The 20,083-nt window shown below is 44.7% G+C and overlaps 1 protein-coding gene across 5 annotated transcripts in view; it reads left to right on the top strand.

The window, feature by feature from the left end:
• The first annotated feature begins 3,809 nt into the window (after positions 1-3,809).
• SPART (spartin) overlaps positions 3,810-20,083 on the top strand; it is a 66,765-nt gene continuing 50,491 nt past the window's right edge. For 2 of the 5 annotated variants that reach the window (XM_059684328.1, XM_059684332.1), the window contains exon 1: positions 3,811-4,009. The gene's annotated coding sequence lies outside the window, so the exon portion shown is untranslated. Of the gene's footprint in view, positions 4,010-18,593; positions 18,632-20,083 lie in introns of all 5 variants that reach the window. The other 3 variants (XM_059684330.1, XM_059684329.1, XM_059684331.1) reach the window with 3 other exon arrangements.

Genomic DNA, 20,083 nt, shown 5'->3' with positions numbered 1-20,083 from the left:
TTTCGTGCAGCAGGCCTCTAGTACAAACCATAACGTTTGCTAATGACTGATTACTATAATCATGTTGCATTCATTTCCCTTACGTGCCTTATGTGCAAGCGCACCATTTCTCTCCACTAATACTTGCAGCAAGTATTTTAGCAGCCAATTGCCATATCATTAGTCTTGTACTGACTTTGGTGTGCGCAACAGGAAATGTGGGGGGGCTGTTTCTCTCTTTTCCATGTCCCGCATGGAAAAGGAAACAGTCCATTTGCTGAGTGGAGGAGCTGGGGATTAAGAAATTAAAGAAAGACCAAGACGCAGAAATAGATTTTAAGCTGGGGCCAGGTGGGTGCCATCCTCTCTGATGGAGAGGCGGCAAAAAGCGGGCTGAGCCACACAGCAGGTTTATTTTAAAGGCCTAGATTTACATGTCTAGTTCCGCCCCTGCCTGATTAACATGTCTAGCCTTATTGGGGAAGCATGTTCACAGGGCGTGGCTCTGCCTATGCTCTGAGTTCAGCTGACAATAATTACAAGAAAATGCCTAGGTGCCTCCCAGGCGGCCCTCTACAAGGAAATATTTCACTTTCAGAGAATAAGAAAAAGAGGTTTATTTGTGTTACACTTATTAATTTGTACAGTTATTCAGTGTCTGGTAAGTTAATGTTCAAGAAAAAATATTAATTTTTATTAAAATGTTCTATTATTTTGTTAACAATTACTCATTTATTTCAGCCCTTTGTATTTCAGCATGTCTCTATCGAAATAAACCTACGTTTCTATGAAAATTAAAGTGTTTGGTTTTTTTGTGGCCTACATAAACAAATCTTGTTTATTTGGCCTCTGTTAGCCTTTGAGTTTGACATGCTTGCTCTCAGGAATGTTCTACAGTTTTTGGCATATAAGTCTTGCACTTACACTATTAAATTTATTCTCAAGTATTTTATTCATCTTGATAGTATTGTCAATGAAATACTTAATTTTTGGAGTGTAGAAGTAATCTTTTATCCTGAAACCTTGATAGACTTGATTCGTTTTAGTAGCTTTGTAGTAAAATTTAGGGGTTTCTATATATCAGATGCTACTGTACATAGAAATTTTATATTTTAAACACTTTAACCTATATTGATATCATAAAATTTTAAAATTATATTTAAATGTATATACTTATTTGTATTTCAGAGAAGTATTGTAGGTGACCAATAAAAGACTTTCCGGAATAAGGAAATATTACATTGGGATAAAAATTCATAAAGTGATGTGGAAATATGAATTCCAGAAGAGAAAAAATGATGTAAACTTTCCTATTAAAGAAATGCTTGTTAATGTATTAGTTTTAAAAATTGATGATGGATATCATATTGCCTGGAATGGGTACATTTAAGAGTTGTGTAACTTTTATTTTAAAGTGTCAATGTACAATAAAACACTTTGCATCCTTTGCAACTATGTAAGTCAGATGGAAAACTTTGATCAACCTAAAAAATGAGGGAGAAGGTACACAATCATAGTTTTTCAGAATTCTTTTAGGGGATATAAGAGCAAAGCAAAATCATTGACAATGTCTGTATTACTGTATACCTTCTTAATAGATTTTTCTGTTTGGGATGACTGACTGTTACCTTTCTGAGATTTGTGGGAACTATCAACTAACCCCTACTTTTAAATGAAAAAGCCTCCCCTAGTAGTCATCCAACAATCAAAATCATTAATTTTGATTGAGAGGAATAATAATTCATCTGGAATTAAGTTAAACAAGTCTTTTAGCTAGTCTTAAATGCATAGGCACTGCATACATACATAGACACACACACACACATATATATGTATATTTATACATATATAAATTTATTAAGGCAGGTCTATTCAGAGTATAAAATCTGTCATCTATAGTGTTTTACTAATGTTAAAGAACTTTTTAAGAAAAGTAGAGTATGTTCACTTTGATTCCCCCCTTTCAGTCTTTGATAATCATCAATGGTATTAGCACAATTGCTATCTATCCTTAGGAGTGAGTAATTTAACTTTTTTTTTTTTTTTTTTTACCATATTGCTAGAGACTTTTAGCACACACAGGTATACACCCTACTGAAACTTTTATCAGTATATGTGGGCTTTTGGAAGTGTTCTCTCTGGATATGTGGTTAGATAGTAAGAAGCTAGGAAAATTCCTGGGTAAGTGGAATGGGGAAACTTGAGACAAGAAAATGAAACAAGGCCAGTTGGGCAGCCAGCTTGTGAGTTGCAAGACCTTCCCTTCCCTAACCAAGAGCACTTGAGAGCAAATGGTTAATATCCTCCTCCCTAACCAGAAAATACATAGCTTAAATCACCCTGGCCTGGGAAAATAGGGAACAAAGACCCAATTAATGCCATTTGTGCCAGCTAAATTCAAGGACAGATGAAGATGGGGAAGAAATAAGAAAAACCCCATTAAAGCCAGACAGACCTAAGATAAAAATAAAACAGACCAAAGAATAATCCAAAACTCCTCTATACATTCATTCTAATCCAGTGGTTCTCAACCTGTGGGTCGCGACCCCTTTGGGGGTCGAACGACCCTTTCACAGGGGTCGCCTAACCATCGGAAAACACATATATAATTACATATTTTTTTGTGATTAATCACTATGCTTTAATTATGTTCAATTTGTAACAAAAATATATCCTGCATATTAGATATTTACATTATGATTAATAACAGTAGCAAAATTACAGTTTTGAAGTAGCAACGAAAATAATTTTATGGTTGGGGGGTCACCACAACATGAGGAACTGTATTAAAGGGTCGCAGCATTAGGAAGGGTGAGAACCACTGTTCTAATGCATCAGCATGTTAAAAATGCACCTGGAAAGCTGATGAATATTCTATTGAAACCCTCCCCTAAGATTCTTGCCTGCAGGGGGGGGGGGGAAAGCCCCCAGGACAAAAACTCAATGGGGATTCTCTCCGGAGCACGCCTATGCCTGGGGCATGAACTTTTTACATCTAAGGGTCCCCAGGAGACCCGCAACCAAGCAGGGAAGCAGTGGGCAGCGCAACTCCACCTGGGATCACCACCTGATCTTGTCTCGAAGGTCCCTTTTTTTCAGACTTTCCAGTGAGCTAACTTGGCTCACTTCCATCATTATGACCTTCACTTCCCAGAGATCTAACAGCAGCCCCGCCTGGGCTCACTTCTTTCCTATAACATTTCTAGAGAACCAAAGCAGAGCAATACCGAACCTCTCCCCTGTTATTTCTTCTACCCTAATTTCTTCCTTTGCTTCACTCTCCCCAGCATTAGTACTCTCAACCCCACCTGGACTCCTGTGGTGAAATCTTTTCTACAAGAAGTCAAGGACCCACACACTGCAGGCCAGCCTAGGCTCCTGTCCTTCCAGTAACACATACATTAGTCACAAAGATCAGGTTCCAGAACAGTTGAGAGAATCAGTCTTTGTTCTCCCACTTGCACTGAGCCCAGGGCTCCCTCTAGCCCTCACAGCTCTTACCACCTACTGCTCTTTCCTCATCCCTCCCAAGACCCCCAGGTTCTGCCTCGGAGAAAAAGATTGCGCAAGCGCAGGGCAATCCACGAGGACCCGAGAGACGCTGGTTGTGGTGGCTCCTATGGTTCTCTCAGCCATCGCTCTGGCTCCTTTTCTTCCTCCAGGGGCGTTACGCTGACTCTGGGTGACGTCTCCCCATATACTATTTACACTGCCATAGGCTGCGGAGGGCTGTGACCAGTCCGTGGGAAAGACGCCCGCGGGGACGTCATGCACACGGGGACTGGTGACGGCAGCGGCAGCGCCAAGAGCCCGACGTCAAGAGAGGGGCGGGGCGGCCGCGCGACGTGGGCGCTTGGAGCGCCCGGCTGGGGGCGCTTTGTGAGTCCCGCGCGCTGGGCGTGCTGAGAACCTGGAACGGGTCTGGGTGGACGCTGCGGAGCTGCGCTGCGTCTGAGGAAGCCGGAGGCCGCGGCGGCCCGGCGGGAGCTCTTCGGGCGGCGCTCGGACGCCGGAGGTCTGGAAGGCACAGGTGGGGCGGCGGACGGCGGCGGGGAAGCCTTCGCCCTTGCGCGGGCCGAGGCGGGCGGGTGGTGTGAACTCCCCGAATCCTGCGACCTGGCGGGGCTGACGGGAAGGACGAGGGCAGGGAAGGTCCAATTCCCTTATCCAAGGATTGGAGATGAAGGTTTCTGTGAAGGGAGCGATTTCGAGAGAAAATAGTTTGAGAAGTTCTTAGTTAACGTCCATCTCATATTTATGGAAACTTAGTGCTCCTCACAGCACTGCACCCCCCCCCCCCCCCCCCCGCCTTGGGCCTTGGATGTCGTCATCCTGGAGCATCTGTTGGCCATTTTTGCTGCCCGCCCCGGCTGTTTACTTTCGCTTCGAAAATACAGTGATTCTTCACCCAGCGCTTGTAGTTTCTTGAGCGTTCGATACCCTTTCTTTACAAAAAGGTCAACAGCCAACAGCAGTGGTACTGGGAATGGATAGTGCGCGATTTTTCTCTCTGGAATACATTTGTTACTGTTACTGACGAGGGTTGCAGGGTTGAGCGCCGCGGAGGATTCCTCCGACCTCGTTTCTGCGCTGGCGAGTGTCTTGGATGCGCCAGTTTGTGACGCAGCGGCAGTGCTACCCCGAGGGCTCGGCCCAGGGGCCTCTAATTGTAATGAATTGCTTTGCTCTTGTCTTTTGAGGATCATTGAGATTGGCTTTATTGTGTTGTAATTTAATGAAGTTGCCTGAAGACCGTTGCCTTTGAAATATGGCCTTAAGTATTTAAAAACTCAACAGTTTTTCTTTGAAATCTCCAATAGCACTACCAAAAAGTAATATAAGAATGCCCCCAGTAGTAAAGAGGTGGGTTTTGATTTGCTCTACTTTTCTAAAAACAAATATTATATGGCGATTTTATATGAAACCTGTTTGAAAGTGGAAGCGTTTCTCTTAGTGGGCTCCTCCTCCGCTGTGCGGCTTTCTGAAGTGTCATTGTGTATAGCTTATTTAACCAGCGAGACAGGGTAAGAACTACGGGAGGGAATTGCATACAGCTATTTGGGAAAAATTCCTTCTCCTTTTTTCTGAATAAAGGGCCAGATAGGGTGTTAGCGCAACTTCTCGCTGTAGGGAGATAAATGCTATGTTACTAAAGATTACTTGTGATGTTGACCTTTAGAATGGTTGTTGCTACGTTCAGTATTTATGGGCCTGAATTAACTTGCCAGCTGTTTAGTTCAGAATTTTACTTGGCTCCTGAATATTTTTTAAAGCGCGCGCGCGCGCGCACACACACACACACACACACTTGTTTGGAGCATACAAGCATACATTTTAACTCTTACTAGGACGTTTAAAAGATAACTTAAATGGCCCCATGGTGTGGCGCGGTGGTTGAATGTGGACCAATGAATCATGAGGTCAGGGTTGGACAACCCCCCTCCTCAGGGCACATGCCCAGGTTGCTGAATGGATCCCCCAATTATGGGGGCGTTTAGGAGGCAGCTGATCAATGATTCTCCCTCTCGCTCTCTGAAATAAAAATGTATTTTAAAAAAATAACTTAAATGCACTGTTGGCATCTGGAACCAGGTTTTGGTTTGGGATTTAAGACAATGATATTAGTGTAGGTAATTTTTAAAAATTTAATGCTTCTATCTAGAATTCCTTTCTCATGCCTTCCTTCTGCCTTCAGGTGCTACCTATTAAGGCTTAAGCCAAATGCCTTTTTACTAAACACCCCAAGTTTCCTTCAGCCCTCCCTCACTCTGCTAACTTGTAAACATAGTCACAGCTTTAGCTTTAGAATTAGAATTTTATCTCATTTTCTTGTCAAATATCTGTGGAACCTGACTCTTTGAATGTCTCCCATTTACTAGCTCTGTCCTGGGCAGCAAGCTGCTCAGTATTTGTAATCAGATATTAACTTCCAAGGATTTAAAAATTAAATAAGCTTAGAACAGTGTCAAATACATCCAAAGAGTTTAATAAAAGGTAGTAAAGTATGGTGCTTCTAAGGGCCAGAGATTTTGTGCATTTTATGATTGCAGTGTATAGTAGTGAATGGTTTTAGAGCAGTGCTTTTAATTTGCTTATGAACCCCAAAATAATTTTTGTAAAATTGCCCTTTTGCACATGTTTAGGTTCATTTATAAGATTTTACATCATACTTTTAAGTAGTTGCAAAGCATGCATTTTCCCACATATTAACATTTGTATAGTATAAAATTGGTACATCACTCTTAACTGTATCCAAAGGAGTATAATATTGCACTTTTATACCCATCATCGATTTTAAAAATACATATTTTATTTATGCTTGAAAGCTTTTTATTCTCTGTCATATGTGCCTTTAATAAAAAGATTTGTATAAGTGAAACTAGTTTTTAAAGTTTTGTATGACTTTTTAACTTTAGGAGTTATTTTTCTTCTGGATTGAGTTATTAGAAGTGGTAATAGTTGCTCAGAACAGCATAATGCCTGATAGATTTTGATAATTAAATATGAAAAGTAAAAGTTTAGTGTTAATTGTCTTAATGACATGGAAACTTGGAGTTGCCTAAATGAAAATTGACACTGTTATTGAACAGGAAGAGTTTGTTCACCTAGCACAGTGGTCGGCAAACTGCGGCTCGCGAGCCACATGTGGCTCTTTGGCCCCTTGAGTGTGGCTCTTCCACAAAATATCGACTTCTGCGCATAGGCCATGAAGTTTCAATCACACTGTACGTGCGTGCCCACACGTGGTATTTTGTGGAAGAGCCACACTCAAGGGGCCAAAGAGCCGCATGTGGCTCGCGAGCCACAGTTTGCCAACCACTGACCTAGCACTAGTAGAGCCAAACACTAAATACCGAGAAAGGTTGGCTATTTTATTATGAACTAGAGGCCGGATACATGAATTCATGCACGATGGAGTCCCCAGGGGGATAGGGGTGGGGCGGAGATGCGATCGGTCCTCTGAGCAGGCGGTGGGATGCCCTTGCTGGCTCAGGATCCGGATCCGTCCTGCTGACATTCGCGCCAGTTGTCAGGAGCCACCTGGCAGCTGCTTTTATATCCTTTCTTTATTGCGGAGTGTCTAGGGAGGGGACCTGGCCACTGTGCCCGAGCTGACCTCCAGGAGGCCAGCGGTGCTGTCGGGACCCTGCCAGCGGTGCTGGTCCCTCAGTGCCTGACCCATTCTCCGGAGATTGGACCTGTAGGTCTACTGAGGGAGGGAGTGGCTGCAGCCCGGCTGGTGAGCCACCAAAATGGGTCTGTCAGCTGAGCAGCGCTCCCACTATGGGAGCACACTGACCACCAGCTCCTGTGTTGAGTGTCTGCCCCCTGGTGGTCAGTGCACGTCATCACGACTGGTCGTTCCGGTCGTTCAGTCATAATGGTCGCGTAGGCTTTTATATATATAGACTAGTAGCCCTGTGCACGAAATTCATGCACATTAAAAGTGAATTTATTGCCCTAACCAGTTTGGCTCAGTGGATAGAGCATCGGCCTGCTGACTCAAGGGTCCCAAGTTTGATTCTGGTCAAGGGCATGTACCTTGGTTGTGGGCACATCCCCAGTGGGGAGTGTGCAGGAGGCAGCTGATCGATGTTTCTCTCTCATCGATGTTTCTAACTCTCTATCCCTCTCCCTTCCTCTCTGTAAAAAATCAATAAAATATATTTTTTAAAAAGGGAATTATCATGAAGCAGAGGCAAACTGTCCCTATTGTGCCCTATCCTAACCTAAAAACACAGAAACATAAATGGATAGTTAACAATGCTAGCTTGTAGATAAGCAGCATCTATAATAATGTAAGTGTAACATGCTAATTAGACTGGACAGCCAAATGACCTTCTGGACAACCTTCCAGATGAAGTGGGGTTGCAAGGGCCAAGACAAGCTGCCGCAGCTGTGAGGGCTAAGCCCCTTGCACAAATTTTGTGCATCAGGCCTCTAGTCCTATCTAATAAAAGAGAAACATGATAATTAGCTATACGTCCGCTACCCTTCCCATTGGCTAATCAGGGCGATATGCAAATTAACTGCCAGCCAAGATGGCAGCCGGCAGCCAGACAGCCTGAAGCAAACATGAGGCTTGCTTGCTTCAGTGGCGGAGGACTCCAACGTTCCCCGCCTGCCGCTGCCGGCCTCTGAGCTTGCAGTTTGAAACATCGTTACAAATATAGAAGCTAAACAAAACCCCAGAAACCTGCTTTCAGCCAGCTGGGATCTCACAGCTGGAGTTGAAACAGTGTTTCGATTATAGAACCCAAACAAACCAGATACCTGCTTTCAGCAGTGGAGGCCTGAGAGCTGGAGCCAAGTCTCAGAGCTAAAGCTGGCCCAGAATAAAAAAAAAAAAAAAGAAAAAAAGGAGCAGTTGGGAGCTTCAGTCACCTGCCAGCCTGAAAACAGCCCTCAGCCCCTCACCCAGACTGGCCAGGCACCCCAGTGGGGACTCCCACCCTGAAGGGGGTGTGACCAGCTGCAAACAGCCATCATCCCCTCATCCAGGCTGGCCAGGCACCCCAGTGGGGACCCCTACCCTGATCCAGGACACCCTTCAGGGCAAAACAGCCGGCCCCCACCCATGCACCAGGCCTCTATGCTATATAGTAAAAGGGTAATATGCCTCCCAGCACCGGGATCAGTGGAGCCGCGAGGCCTCCCAGCACCGGGATCAGCGTGACGGGGCAGCGCCCAAACCCCCTGATCGCCCTGAGGCTCTGTGTGTGACAGGGGGCGGGGCCACAGCCTCCCTGTCCGCCCTGCTCTGTTCGTGACCGGGGAAGGCGCCCCAACCCCCTGATCAGCCCTGCTCTGTGCCTGATAGGGGGGAGCTCCCCAACCCCCTGATCGCCCTGCGGCTCTGTGTGTGACAGGGGGCAGTGCCCTAACCCCCCAACCGGCCCTACCCTGAGCGGGACTGAGGGTGGCATCGTAACCTCCCGATCCGCCCTGCTCTGTGCATGATGGGGCTGCGCCCCAACTCCCCAATCACCCCTGCTCTGAGCCCGACCAGGGGCTGCACCTAGGGATTGGGCCTGCCGTCTGCCACCTGGGAGCAGGCCTAAGCCAGCAGGTCGTTATCTCCCGAGGGGTCCCAGACTGCGAGAGGGCACAGGCCGGGCTGAGGAACCCCCCCCCTCCCGCCCCCCCAAGTGCACAAATTCTTGTGCACCGGGCCTCCAGTGTTTTTATAAAATCTTAGGAACTAATTTCAGAAGATGCAGGCTCTGACCTTCAGTTGTCCCAGTTCTGGGAGATTTGCTGACCTTCAAATGTAAAACCAGGATAACATAGAAGCAGAGGACAAGACCAGGATGATACATACCAGACCATCACTTGAATAGTTTTGAATCCTTATCAGAATGGACTGTGCTAGTCTGCACATATTGAACTTTTAACCACCTTCTCCTTGTTCCCTTTGTTCTGCTTTTTCTTACCTTCCTTATGAAAAACTCTGCCTGCCCTGAGATGTTGAGATGGGCTTTATGACAAGAGTCCCCCATCTCCTCAGGTTACTGGCACTGGAATAAACCAGTTTCCTTTTTCACCAGCATCTAAAAAAAAAGGGGGGGGGGAATTAATTAGCAGAGATATTTTAATATTGCTATTTGCCTTTCTCTATAATAGAAGTGTGAGAGATGAAAGGAAATTAGTAAAATGTATATGAAAATAATATAAATTTATTAATAAACAGTAACAAAAGGATATAGCAACAACAGTGGCATGATATAAAAACGATAAAAACATGATATGAAAACAACAAAAACATATGAAAACAACAAATACATGATAAAAAAAACAGCAGTGATGCAAACAATGACTTATAATGTGATTAAACTTATTCTAATAATGTCTCCCTGTACACCATATTAAGAGTGAAAACACTTTCAGAGTGCTTGACTAATTTCCCTTGTGATGAAGTATTTACAACTGTAACATCATATTATCTTCAAACTCGAGAGAAAGCAACATGTAACTGACCATCTGCAAAAACGGGTTCAGGTAGGAATATGCCTGCTTTGTCTAGAGTTTGTCCTCGTGATTTATTAATACTCATCACAAATGCTGGCATCACGGGAAACCGTCGTCGAATCAATTTAAATGGGAGGCCAGTGTCAAATTAATTCTTGGAATCAGAACAGCCTCTCCCTCTGCAGATCCTGTTAATACTTCAGCTTCGATAATATTAGGTGGTAATCTTTTGATAATCTGGTACCATTACAAAAACCCCATTTACTATTTTTTTAAAATATATTTTATTGATTTTTTACAGAGAGGAAGGGCGAGAGATAGAGAGCTAGAAACATCGATGAGAGAGAAACATCGATCAGCTGCCTCCTGCACATCCCCCACTGGGGAAGCACCCGCAACCCAGGTACATGCCCTTGACTGGAATCGAACCTGGGACCTTTCAGTCCGCAGGCCGACGCTCTATCCGCTGAGCCAAACCGGCTTTGGCCCATTTACTATTGAGATTTCTCAATAGCATGATGATTGCACCCACTTTCAATTTTAATTTATGACACGGCATTCCCGAAGGAGTAATACTATTAAGAAATTCGATGGGAAAATTTTCCTTTTCAGCATCATCTGTGGAATCAATGTAATCATCACTCAAATATGTGTGAAAATCTCCATGAAGTATACCCAAATTTTCTTCATTTAATTTTTGAACATGCTCATTTTTTTGACAAAGAATTGCACATTTAGCCCTGACCAGTTTGGCTCAGTGGCTAGAGCGTTGGCCTGTTGACTGAAGAGTCCCAGGTTCGATTCCCGTCAAGGGCATGTTACCTTGGTTGCGGGCACATCCCCAGTAGGGAGTGTGCAGGAGGCAGCTGATGGATGTTTCTCCCTCATGGATGTTTCTAACTCTATCCCTCTCCTTCCTCTCTGTAAAAAAATCAATAAAATATATTTTTAAAAAAAGAATTGCACATTTAGATGTATTTTTAATATTATCTATAGCAGTGGTTCTCAACCTTGGCTGCACATCAGAATCACCTGGGAATGTTTTTAAAATCCTGATTTCTGGGCCTCATCCTCTGGAAATTCTGTTTCTTTGTTATGGGGTGGGGCCACAACATTAGTAACAAAGAAACAGAATTAAAACTTTATTGTGGGGAGCCACTACAGTGTTTTGGACAGGTTCAAGCCTTGGACTGATGAGAGGGCACAGTCCTCTCATTGACACGTACAAGTCCCAGCTTGGAGGGCAGGGCCCCCTCAGCACAATTATAGCCAACAGCTGTAGTTGTAAGCTTGAACCTATGGTCCGAACACGTGGCCCCACATGCCTGAGTGATGTAGGCTTGATAGAGTTCAGGTGCATGTAGTTGAGTAGGATTGAAACCCAGGAGAATGTTGTAAACATCTTGGTCACTCCCTTACTTTGCCTCGTAGCATCTGCTATAAAATAAAGACATGGCTGTGGACGTGGTCGCTGTCTCTCAGAGAAGCAGCGTCCCACCGAGACCTGGCTTTCATTCTCTTGTCTGTCTTTTCTAAGCCTTTCAGCTGCCCCCACTCAGGTTCACCCTTGGCTGTGCTGGCGCAGCACTCTTTATAAAGATATGCCTCCACACTCTGAAGGCAGGTTCCTGCCTCAAACCCCACCCTTACAGGAAACAGCTCGGGGGAGGGCGCAGCTGTTGCCAAGACAACCTCTGCAGGATTGACTTCCTTCCGCTTGGTCGCGGTTCTGGTGGTCGTGATGAACACCACCCAGGGTTTTTATATAAGTAGATGGTGTCACCCAGGAGGATGGAAGCTAGTGCTCAAAAGTTAGAACTCTCCAATGGTTTGTACATTATAGATTATATAGGGCAAAATCACAAGACAGTGGGTTAGGGATTGGAGGTCGTATTGGGAGCTGATTGATTATAGGTAAGGTAAAGGTGATACATCATTTTTTCAGGTCTTAAGGATAGTTCTGACATCCCTTTATCTGGTTTCATGGGAAAGTAGCCAGGGGGTTCTATCTACCTTAGGGCTTAGAACAGGGGTGGGAAAACTTTTTGACTCGAGGGCCACAATGGGTTCTTAAACTGGACCGGAGGGCCGGAACAAAAGCATGGATGGAGTGTTTGTGTGAATTAATATAAATTCAAAGTAAACATCATTACATAAAAGGGTACGGTCTTTTTTTTTTTTTTAGTTTTATTCATTTCAAACAGGCCGTAGTTTGCCCACGGCTGGCTTAGAAGCTTAAAGATCCTATATAATAAAAGGCTAATATGCAAATCAACCAAATGGAAGAACGACTGGTCACTATGATGTGTACTGACCACCAGGGGGCAGACACTCAACACAGGAGCTGCCCCCTGGTGGTCAGTGTGCTCCCACAGGGGGAGCGCCGCTCAGCCAGAAGCTGGGCTCATGGCTGGCAAGCCAGTGGCAGTGGCAGGAGCCTCTCCTGCCTCCGCAGCAGCACTAAGGATGTCCAACTGCTGGCTTAGCGGGAGGGGGCCCAACCGGTCAGTCAGACATCCCCCGAGGGCTCCTGGACTGCGAGAGGGCTCTGGCCGGGCTGAAGGATCCCCCCCACCCCCCGAGTGTCGAAGTTCATGCACCGGGCCTCTAGTAATTTAGGTAAAGACATTACCTTTAGCCCTGATCGGTTTGGCTCAGTGGATAAAGCATCGGCTTGCGGACTGAGGTGTCCCGGGTTCGATTCCGGTCAAGGGCATGTACCTTGGTTGCAGGCACATCCCCAGTGGGAGGTGTGATCGATGTTTCTCTCTCATCAATGTTTCTAACTCTCTATCCCTCTCCCTTCTTCTCTGTAAAAAATCAATAAAATATATTAAAAAAAAAAGATATTACCTTTACAGAGGTTGTGACCATGTGACCTTTAGTCTTCTACTTCCTGCTGCCTTTTGCTTCCTGGGGGCTTGCTGATTATCCAAGGGGAAAGGCTAGGTCTCTGATATATATATTGAGAGAGAGAATGAGAATGATTTCTAGAGCTAGGATTTAAAGCTAAATTTCATCAGAAGAACCTTTGATTTCAACACCTTTTACTTTTTTGGAGGGGCGGTTCCACTCTAAGGAGTTTTTCTATCCTGGGGGTAATGAAAATAGGAATGGGTGAGAGATAAGATTTTATTTTGCAAAGTGGGAAGATTGTGAAAGGAGCCTGGGAGAGAAAAAAATAACAGCATGGTAACTGGACTGCACGCATATTCCCTGACATCATTTTTAGTGAGGCAAACTAAATGGAAGTAGAGGAGTCTGAAGGCCTTTATCTTAAAATTATACATGGAACATAATCCCTTGAAAAGCCTTCATGTGCTCCAGGGGGTACACATCCAGGTTTGAAGACCATTTAGAGCAGTGGTTAGCCATAGGGATGGTTTTGCTGCCCAGGATACATTTGGCAGCAAATTTATAGTTGTCATCAGGCATCTAGTAGATAGAGATTAGTGAACAGGACAGCCTACCTTAACAGACTTATGCAGCCCAAAATATCAATCATACCAAGATTGAGAAACCCTGATTTAGAGGATTAGTTTTGGAATCCGACTATTTTACTTTGTAATCTAGAGCAGTGGATTAGTAACATTTTTTTGTAACATTACAGATAAATATTTGAGGTGTTATGAGCCACATAAGATCTCTGTTGCATATCCTATTTGTTTTTATAATCTTCTAAAAAATGTCAAAATAATTCTTAGCTCCAGGGTCTTTCAAAAATACTTGATTCATGGCAATCAGTGCCTTCAAACCTCAATTTTTTTTTTCTCTTCCTGCAAAGTAATAATAGTAATGCTTCCAGTTGTTTGTAAGGATGAGACAACATCTAGCATGATGTCCAGCACACATTAAACACTTTGCAAATGGTGCCTGGTAATAGTGGTGTTCTTGTAGCATGTAGCAGAAAAATGGGTGCTAAGTCACAGTGTTGTTCAAGACCCTATTTAAATCAAATGGGCAAATCTAATAATGCTGGTTAAGTTCCCAGATCAACTCACAAAAGCCTACTTTTTTTGCTTTCTGTACTCTGAGTCTCCTTGTACTCTTAAGGTGGGTGGAGTGCAAAATTCCTATTCCCTGTTTTCTGGGGGAAGAAAGGGATGGGATCTGTGGAAATGGGAGGTAGTCTCATTACATAATAGTATAGAATGCCAGGGAGAGCGTTTGTCAATTTTGATAGGGGTTTTGGAGCAAGGCAAGTAAGGTAGGTCTGTATATGGTGAGTTGTATATGTTTTCTAAATTAGGAACTGAATATATTTTCTTGACTATTAAGTTGCTGCATTATGAGGCTAACTAATGGTTTATTTTTCACATTAGAAAGTATGGTTGGTTATATTAATCAGAAGCTAGGCCACAGTTTCTGTGATAATTTTTATATTGAAAACATGTTGAAACAGTAGTTTGGATGTATTTTGGTAAGTGCTATTACTGAAGTGCATTTCATCTGTTTCGTTTTACTTTTTTAATGCGGCTGTTAGAAAATGTAAAGAATATATGTAGTCCACATTATAATTCTACTAGAGGCCCGGTGCACGAAATTCGTATACTCGGGGTGTCCCTTAGCCCGGCCTGCACCCTCTTGCAGTCCGGAAGCCCTTGGGGGATGTCCGACTGATGGCTTAGGCCCCTCTCCCTGGCGAGCGGGCCTAAGCCGTCAGTCGGATATCCTTAGCGCTGCTGCAGAGGTGGGAGAGGCTCCCGTCACCGCCACTGCCCTTGTCAGATGTGAGCCCGGCTTCTGGCTGAGCAGCGCTCCCCCTGTGAGAGTGCACTGACCACCAGGGGGCAGCTCCTGTGTTGAGCATCTGCCCCTTGGTGGTCAGTGCGCATCATAGCATGCCGGGAGCCGGTCCATCTTTGCTGTTTCAAAGGACCTGGCATATATAGCATACTGTTCTTAATATGTTTGCTCCCCTTAGCGCTGTGTGTTTTAACCAAGGTCACCTCTCCGAGAAAGGTTGTTTCCCCAGGTAGGGATTTTTCCCTGAAGTTAGGGAGGGAATAAAACCCCTCAACTAAGTGCCAGGCGGGTAATTAATCACTTTAACTACAAACAATCATGCTTAAGCTGCATAATCTTTACTCCCTGGAATGGAGATAAGAAACGCCCTAACCTTTGTAATAGAGATTGATAGGATTGAATCAACTGGTATAAATACAGTTGTAACAAGACAGAAACACTCAGAATTTAGAACACAGAACTTAGGAGACAGGGCTTGGAAGACAGGACCAAGAGAGACAGAGCCTAGGCACAGAACCTACACAGAACGTTCTCTAGAGACAGAAGAACTTCGCTGGAGAGAGCATGCCGGAGGATCCTGGACAGGGACTGGCCTCGGAGCCTGGAGGCGGAGCCTGGCGAGAGAGCATGGCAGGGGATCCTGGACTGAACCTGACTGCGGAGATTGGCAGGAGAGCCTGACTAGAACCTGGTGACTGGACCTGCCTGGAGTACCTGGACAGAACCTCTCTGGAGAGCCTAAGCAGAACCTCTCTGGAGATCGAAACCAGAACTTGGCTAGAGATCCTGGCTAGGCTGCTGATCAACTGAACACTGTCTCCATGTCCTTCCTTCTTCGCCGACTCCGTCCACACCTTTGGGGACCCCTGGACCCGCTGGGGTTGGACTCCGGCAATAGCAACCGGTCATTCTGCTATTTGGTCATTTGCATATTAGCCTTTTATTATATAGTATTAGACAAAGCTGCCCTAAACCATCTATTTTTTAAATCCATAATTAATTTTTTAAATTATGCACATTGTACTAAAAATTAAATATTTTTATAAAGCTTCCCATGAAAACCAGAGGTCCCACCACCCAGACTTACCCCCTTCCTCCCAAAGGCAGAATACATCAATTTTCTTACCCAGGTTTTTTGGTCTTTCTGTCTACATCTCCAAACAGGATGTTTCTATGGCCAGTTTTTATTTTTCAGTTTTAGGCATTGTCCAGTAACTTCCTAGTAGGAAAGGTGAAATTTTAATTTCATCCACATGTGTACAAACTTCTATCCATCCACCTTCCCAATATGGTTGTATCATAATTTTGCCAATATCAAGATTCATTATTTACATCATTATGACACAAATTGAAACTGAAACATGCATTACATTATGATTACCTTTTCTTTCTAGCTGAGCATCTTGTTTTCCCTAGTTGTTATTTCCTTAGTTTTACACCTATTAATTGGATTAATGGGTTGATCACTGATTAAACTCTGAGTCCTCACAGTTAGAAACACGTTAGATAGTCTATCAATGAATTTTAGTTTCTTGAAGAAATCTCTGGAGTTCTTTCTTCTACTCCAGTGTGAACTACTTGCATCATTGTCATCTTGGGAACTCCTATCATTATTAGCATTGGGATTCCTTTCACCAAACATGGAATCTAAGCAATAGAAGATGTAATTGAAAGGTTTGGGTTTGGGCCAAATGGACTCAAGGCTCAGTGTAATCAAAATGATATTTATTCAAGGCACCTGGGTGCAGGTGGACTGATTCTGAAAAAGAAATCAGTGGCGAATGGGAGGGAGCAGGCTTTTTATGTGCTCAGGGAGAGCTATAGACGGGGCTTTGGCTTGACACATATCAGGACTGTGCCCCCGATCGCAGTTTTACAGTCTTGCTCTTTGGCCTTCTGCTGGTGCCAGACGTCCTTCTTCCTGGGGGCTGTGCAGGAGTTATGGTCTTCAGGAATTTCTGTAAAATAACCACTCAAGGGGAGCATGTTTGTGCAAGGCTTAGGTTTGCAGAACTTTCTTTTGTTAGCCCCTGCTAAGTTAGCCCTGTTTCTTGATTAACCCTTTCAGTAATATCTGAGCAATCATTTGAAAGTTATTTTCATTTAGAATTTTGAATTAATTGTACTATTTTATTCAAATTTCTATTGTTTTTTAAGGAGTTTCTTAGTGATCTTATTTCTCACTTTTTAAAAGAGGGGCTCTTGAACATAGTGTTCTGAAATTTATGGTGCACTTTTTTTTTTAATATATTTTATTGATTTTTTACAGAGAGGAAGGGAGAGAGATAGAGAGTCAGAAACATCTATGAGAGAGAAACATCGACCAGCTGCATCCTGCACATCTCCCACTGGAGATGTGCCCGCAACCCAGGCACATGCCCCTGACCGGAATCGAACCTGGGACCTTTCAGTCCGCAGGCTGACGCTCCATCCACTGAGCCAAACCGGTTTCGGCTATGGTGCACTTTTTGGTGTGGATCTTTTTTTATCCTTTGACAAACCATTAATCCTTTTAAATCTGGGAATTCATGTTTTCTAGTTCTGGGCGATTCTTTGTATTACAGTTTCGTCAACTCTTTTATTTTTTATCTAGTCTATTTTTTAAAAATTTCCTTAATCAAATGTTGGACCTCCTAGACTAGGTCCTCTCTAACTTATCTATTCTTTCCTATTTTTCATCCCTGTCTCCCCCCCCCCCCCCCCCCCCCCGCTTTCCAGGCATTTTCTGTGATTTATCACCTTCACATCCCTCTATTGAGTTTCTTTTCAGCTATTTTATATGTAGTTTCTTAAACCTTTATTTATTTGAATGTCTTTTGTGTGTGTGTGTGTATATACATATACATACACATACATACTAGTGGCCTGGTGCACGAAATTCATGCGGGGGGGAGTGGGGAGTCCCTCAGCCAGGCCTGCACCCTCTCCAATCTGGGACCCCTTGAAGGATGTCCTGCTGGTTTATAGGGTTCGGGCTTAAACTGGCAGTCGGACATCCCTCTCACAATCTGGGACTGCTGGCTCCTAACCACTCACCTGCCTGCCTGCCTGCCTAATTACCCCTAACCACTCTGCCTGCCAGCCTGCTCACCCCCAACTGCCCCCCGCCGTCGGCCTGCTCACCCCCAAATGCCCCCCACCAGCCTGATCACCCCCAACTGCCCCCTCTGCTGGCCTGCTTGCCCCCACAATCCCTCCCCATTGGCCTACTCACCCCCAGCTGCCCCCCTGCTGGCCTGCTCACTCCAAATTGCCCCCCCCCCCGCTGTCCTGATCACCTCCAACTGACCCCCACTGATGGCCTGCTTGCCCCCAACTGGCCCCCCTACTGGTCTGCTTACCCCCAATGGCCCCGCCCCCCATCAGCCTGATCACCTGCAACTGCCATCCCATCCTGGCCTGATCATCCACAACTGCCCTCTCCCTTGGCCTCTAACCGCCTCTACCTCGGCCCTGCCACCATGGCTTTGTTCACAAGAACGTCTGGAAGGTCTCCTGGAAGGATTCCTAGTCTAATTAGCATATTATCCTTTTATTAGTATAGATAGAGGCCTGGTGCACAGGTGGGGGCTAGCTGGTTTGCCCTGAAGGGTGTCCCAGGTCAGGGTGGGGGTCTCACTGGGGTGGCTGGCCAGCCTGGGTGAGGGGCTGATGGCTTTTTGCAGGCTGGCCACATCCCCTTCAGGGTGGGGGTCCCCCTGGGGTGCCTGGCTAGCCTGGGTGAGGGGCTGAGGGCTGTTTTCAGGCTGCCCACAGCCTCTTCAGGGTGGGGGGGGGGGTTCCCGCTGGGGTGCCTGGCCAGCCTGGGTAAGGGGCTGATGGCTGTTTTCAGGCTGTCCATGCCCCCCGGCGATCCAAGCTCCCAGCCTCTCCTTTTTTCCTTTTTTTTTTTATTTCAGCGCCTCCTTGGGTGGAGTCCAGCGCTGGCTGGAAGCAGGTATCTGGGATTTATTTATCTTCTATAATTGAAACTTTGTAGCCTTGAGCTGAGCCCAGGGCAGGCCAGGGCAGGTGGGAAGCTTGGCTTCCTCCATTGCCAGGGGCTCGCTCCAGCTCCATGGCCGCCGCCATCTTGGTTGGGTTAATTTGCATACTTCCTCCTGATTAGCTGGTGGGTGTGGTGGAGTGATGATTAATTTGCATGTTTCTCTTTTATTTGTGTGTGTGTGTGTGTGTGTGTGTGTGTGTGTGTATCCTGTTTTTATTTTATGGGTGCAGTATTTTCTTTATGTTGATATAGATGGTAGGCTTTTTTGAAGTTTCTTTGCCTTACATATTGTCTGTATCAACCAAATTGCATTGCTCTTATTTTTTTCTTGATTTCTAGATATTTTTCTCAAATATTTTGTGATCCTTAGCTATCTACTTATATGTAAAATTGGAGCACTAGAAAGCTAATTGGAGGCTGTCTGGGGTAGAACATAGGAACTGTGGTTTCTCTCAGGAGGTTGTTGCCTGGAGAGTTTTCCTTGGGGGTGGAGGGGGGATATAGTGTCACTATTTTTTGTTCTTTCGTTTGGGTGGTGATCAGATGCCTCAGAGAAGACATTTCCGGTCTTCTTTCTGGAGCGGTACCAAGCAGCCAGAACTCTTTTTTTTTTTTTAATTTAAAAAAATATTTTAATCAATTGATTGATTCTTTTTTTGGGGGGGGGGTAGGAGGTGTTATTTGTTTATTTTTTTAAATCTTTATTGTTGAAAATATTACATATATCCCCTCCCCTCCAACCACTCCCCCCATTGACTCCTCCAGCCCGCCCCTGCCCCAAGCTTACACCACCCTATTGTCTGTGTCCATGTGTTATGCATATATGCATACAAGGTCTTTGGTTGATTACCTCCCACCTACCCACCCTCCCCAGCCTTCCCTCCGAGATTCCCCACTCTCCCATGCTTCCATGTCTTTGGATCCACTCTGTTCATCCATTTATTTTAATTAGATTCCACATGAGTGAGATCATGTGATACTTCTCTTTCTCTGACTGACTTATTTCACTTAGTATGATACTCTCCAGGTCCCTCCATGCTCTCTCAAAGGATAAGAGATTCTTTTTTTTTTTTTACTGCTGGATAGTATTCCATGGTATAAATGTACAATAGCTTTTTTATCCACTCATCTACTAATGGGCACTTGGGCTGTTTCCAGATATTAGCTATTGTAAATTGTGCTACTATGAACATAGGGGTGCATACATTCTTTATGATTGGTATTTCAGGTTTCTTAGGGTATATTCCTAGAAATGGGATCACTAGGTCAAATGGCATTTCTATATTTAAGTTTTTGAGGAAACGCCATAATCTTTCCCATAGTGGCTACACCAGTCTGCATTCCCACCAGCAGTGTTCTAGGGGTTCCTTTTCTCCACATCCTCGCCAGCACTTGTCATTT

The sequence above is a fragment of the Myotis daubentonii genome, chromosome 2 (genome assembly GCF_963259705.1).
Source record: "Myotis daubentonii chromosome 2, mMyoDau2.1, whole genome shotgun sequence".
Lineage (NCBI taxonomy): Eukaryota > Metazoa > Chordata > Mammalia > Chiroptera > Vespertilionidae > Myotis > Myotis daubentonii.
Note: the sequence above shows the minus strand (reverse complement) of the source record. Positions and strands in the feature narration are given on the sequence as shown.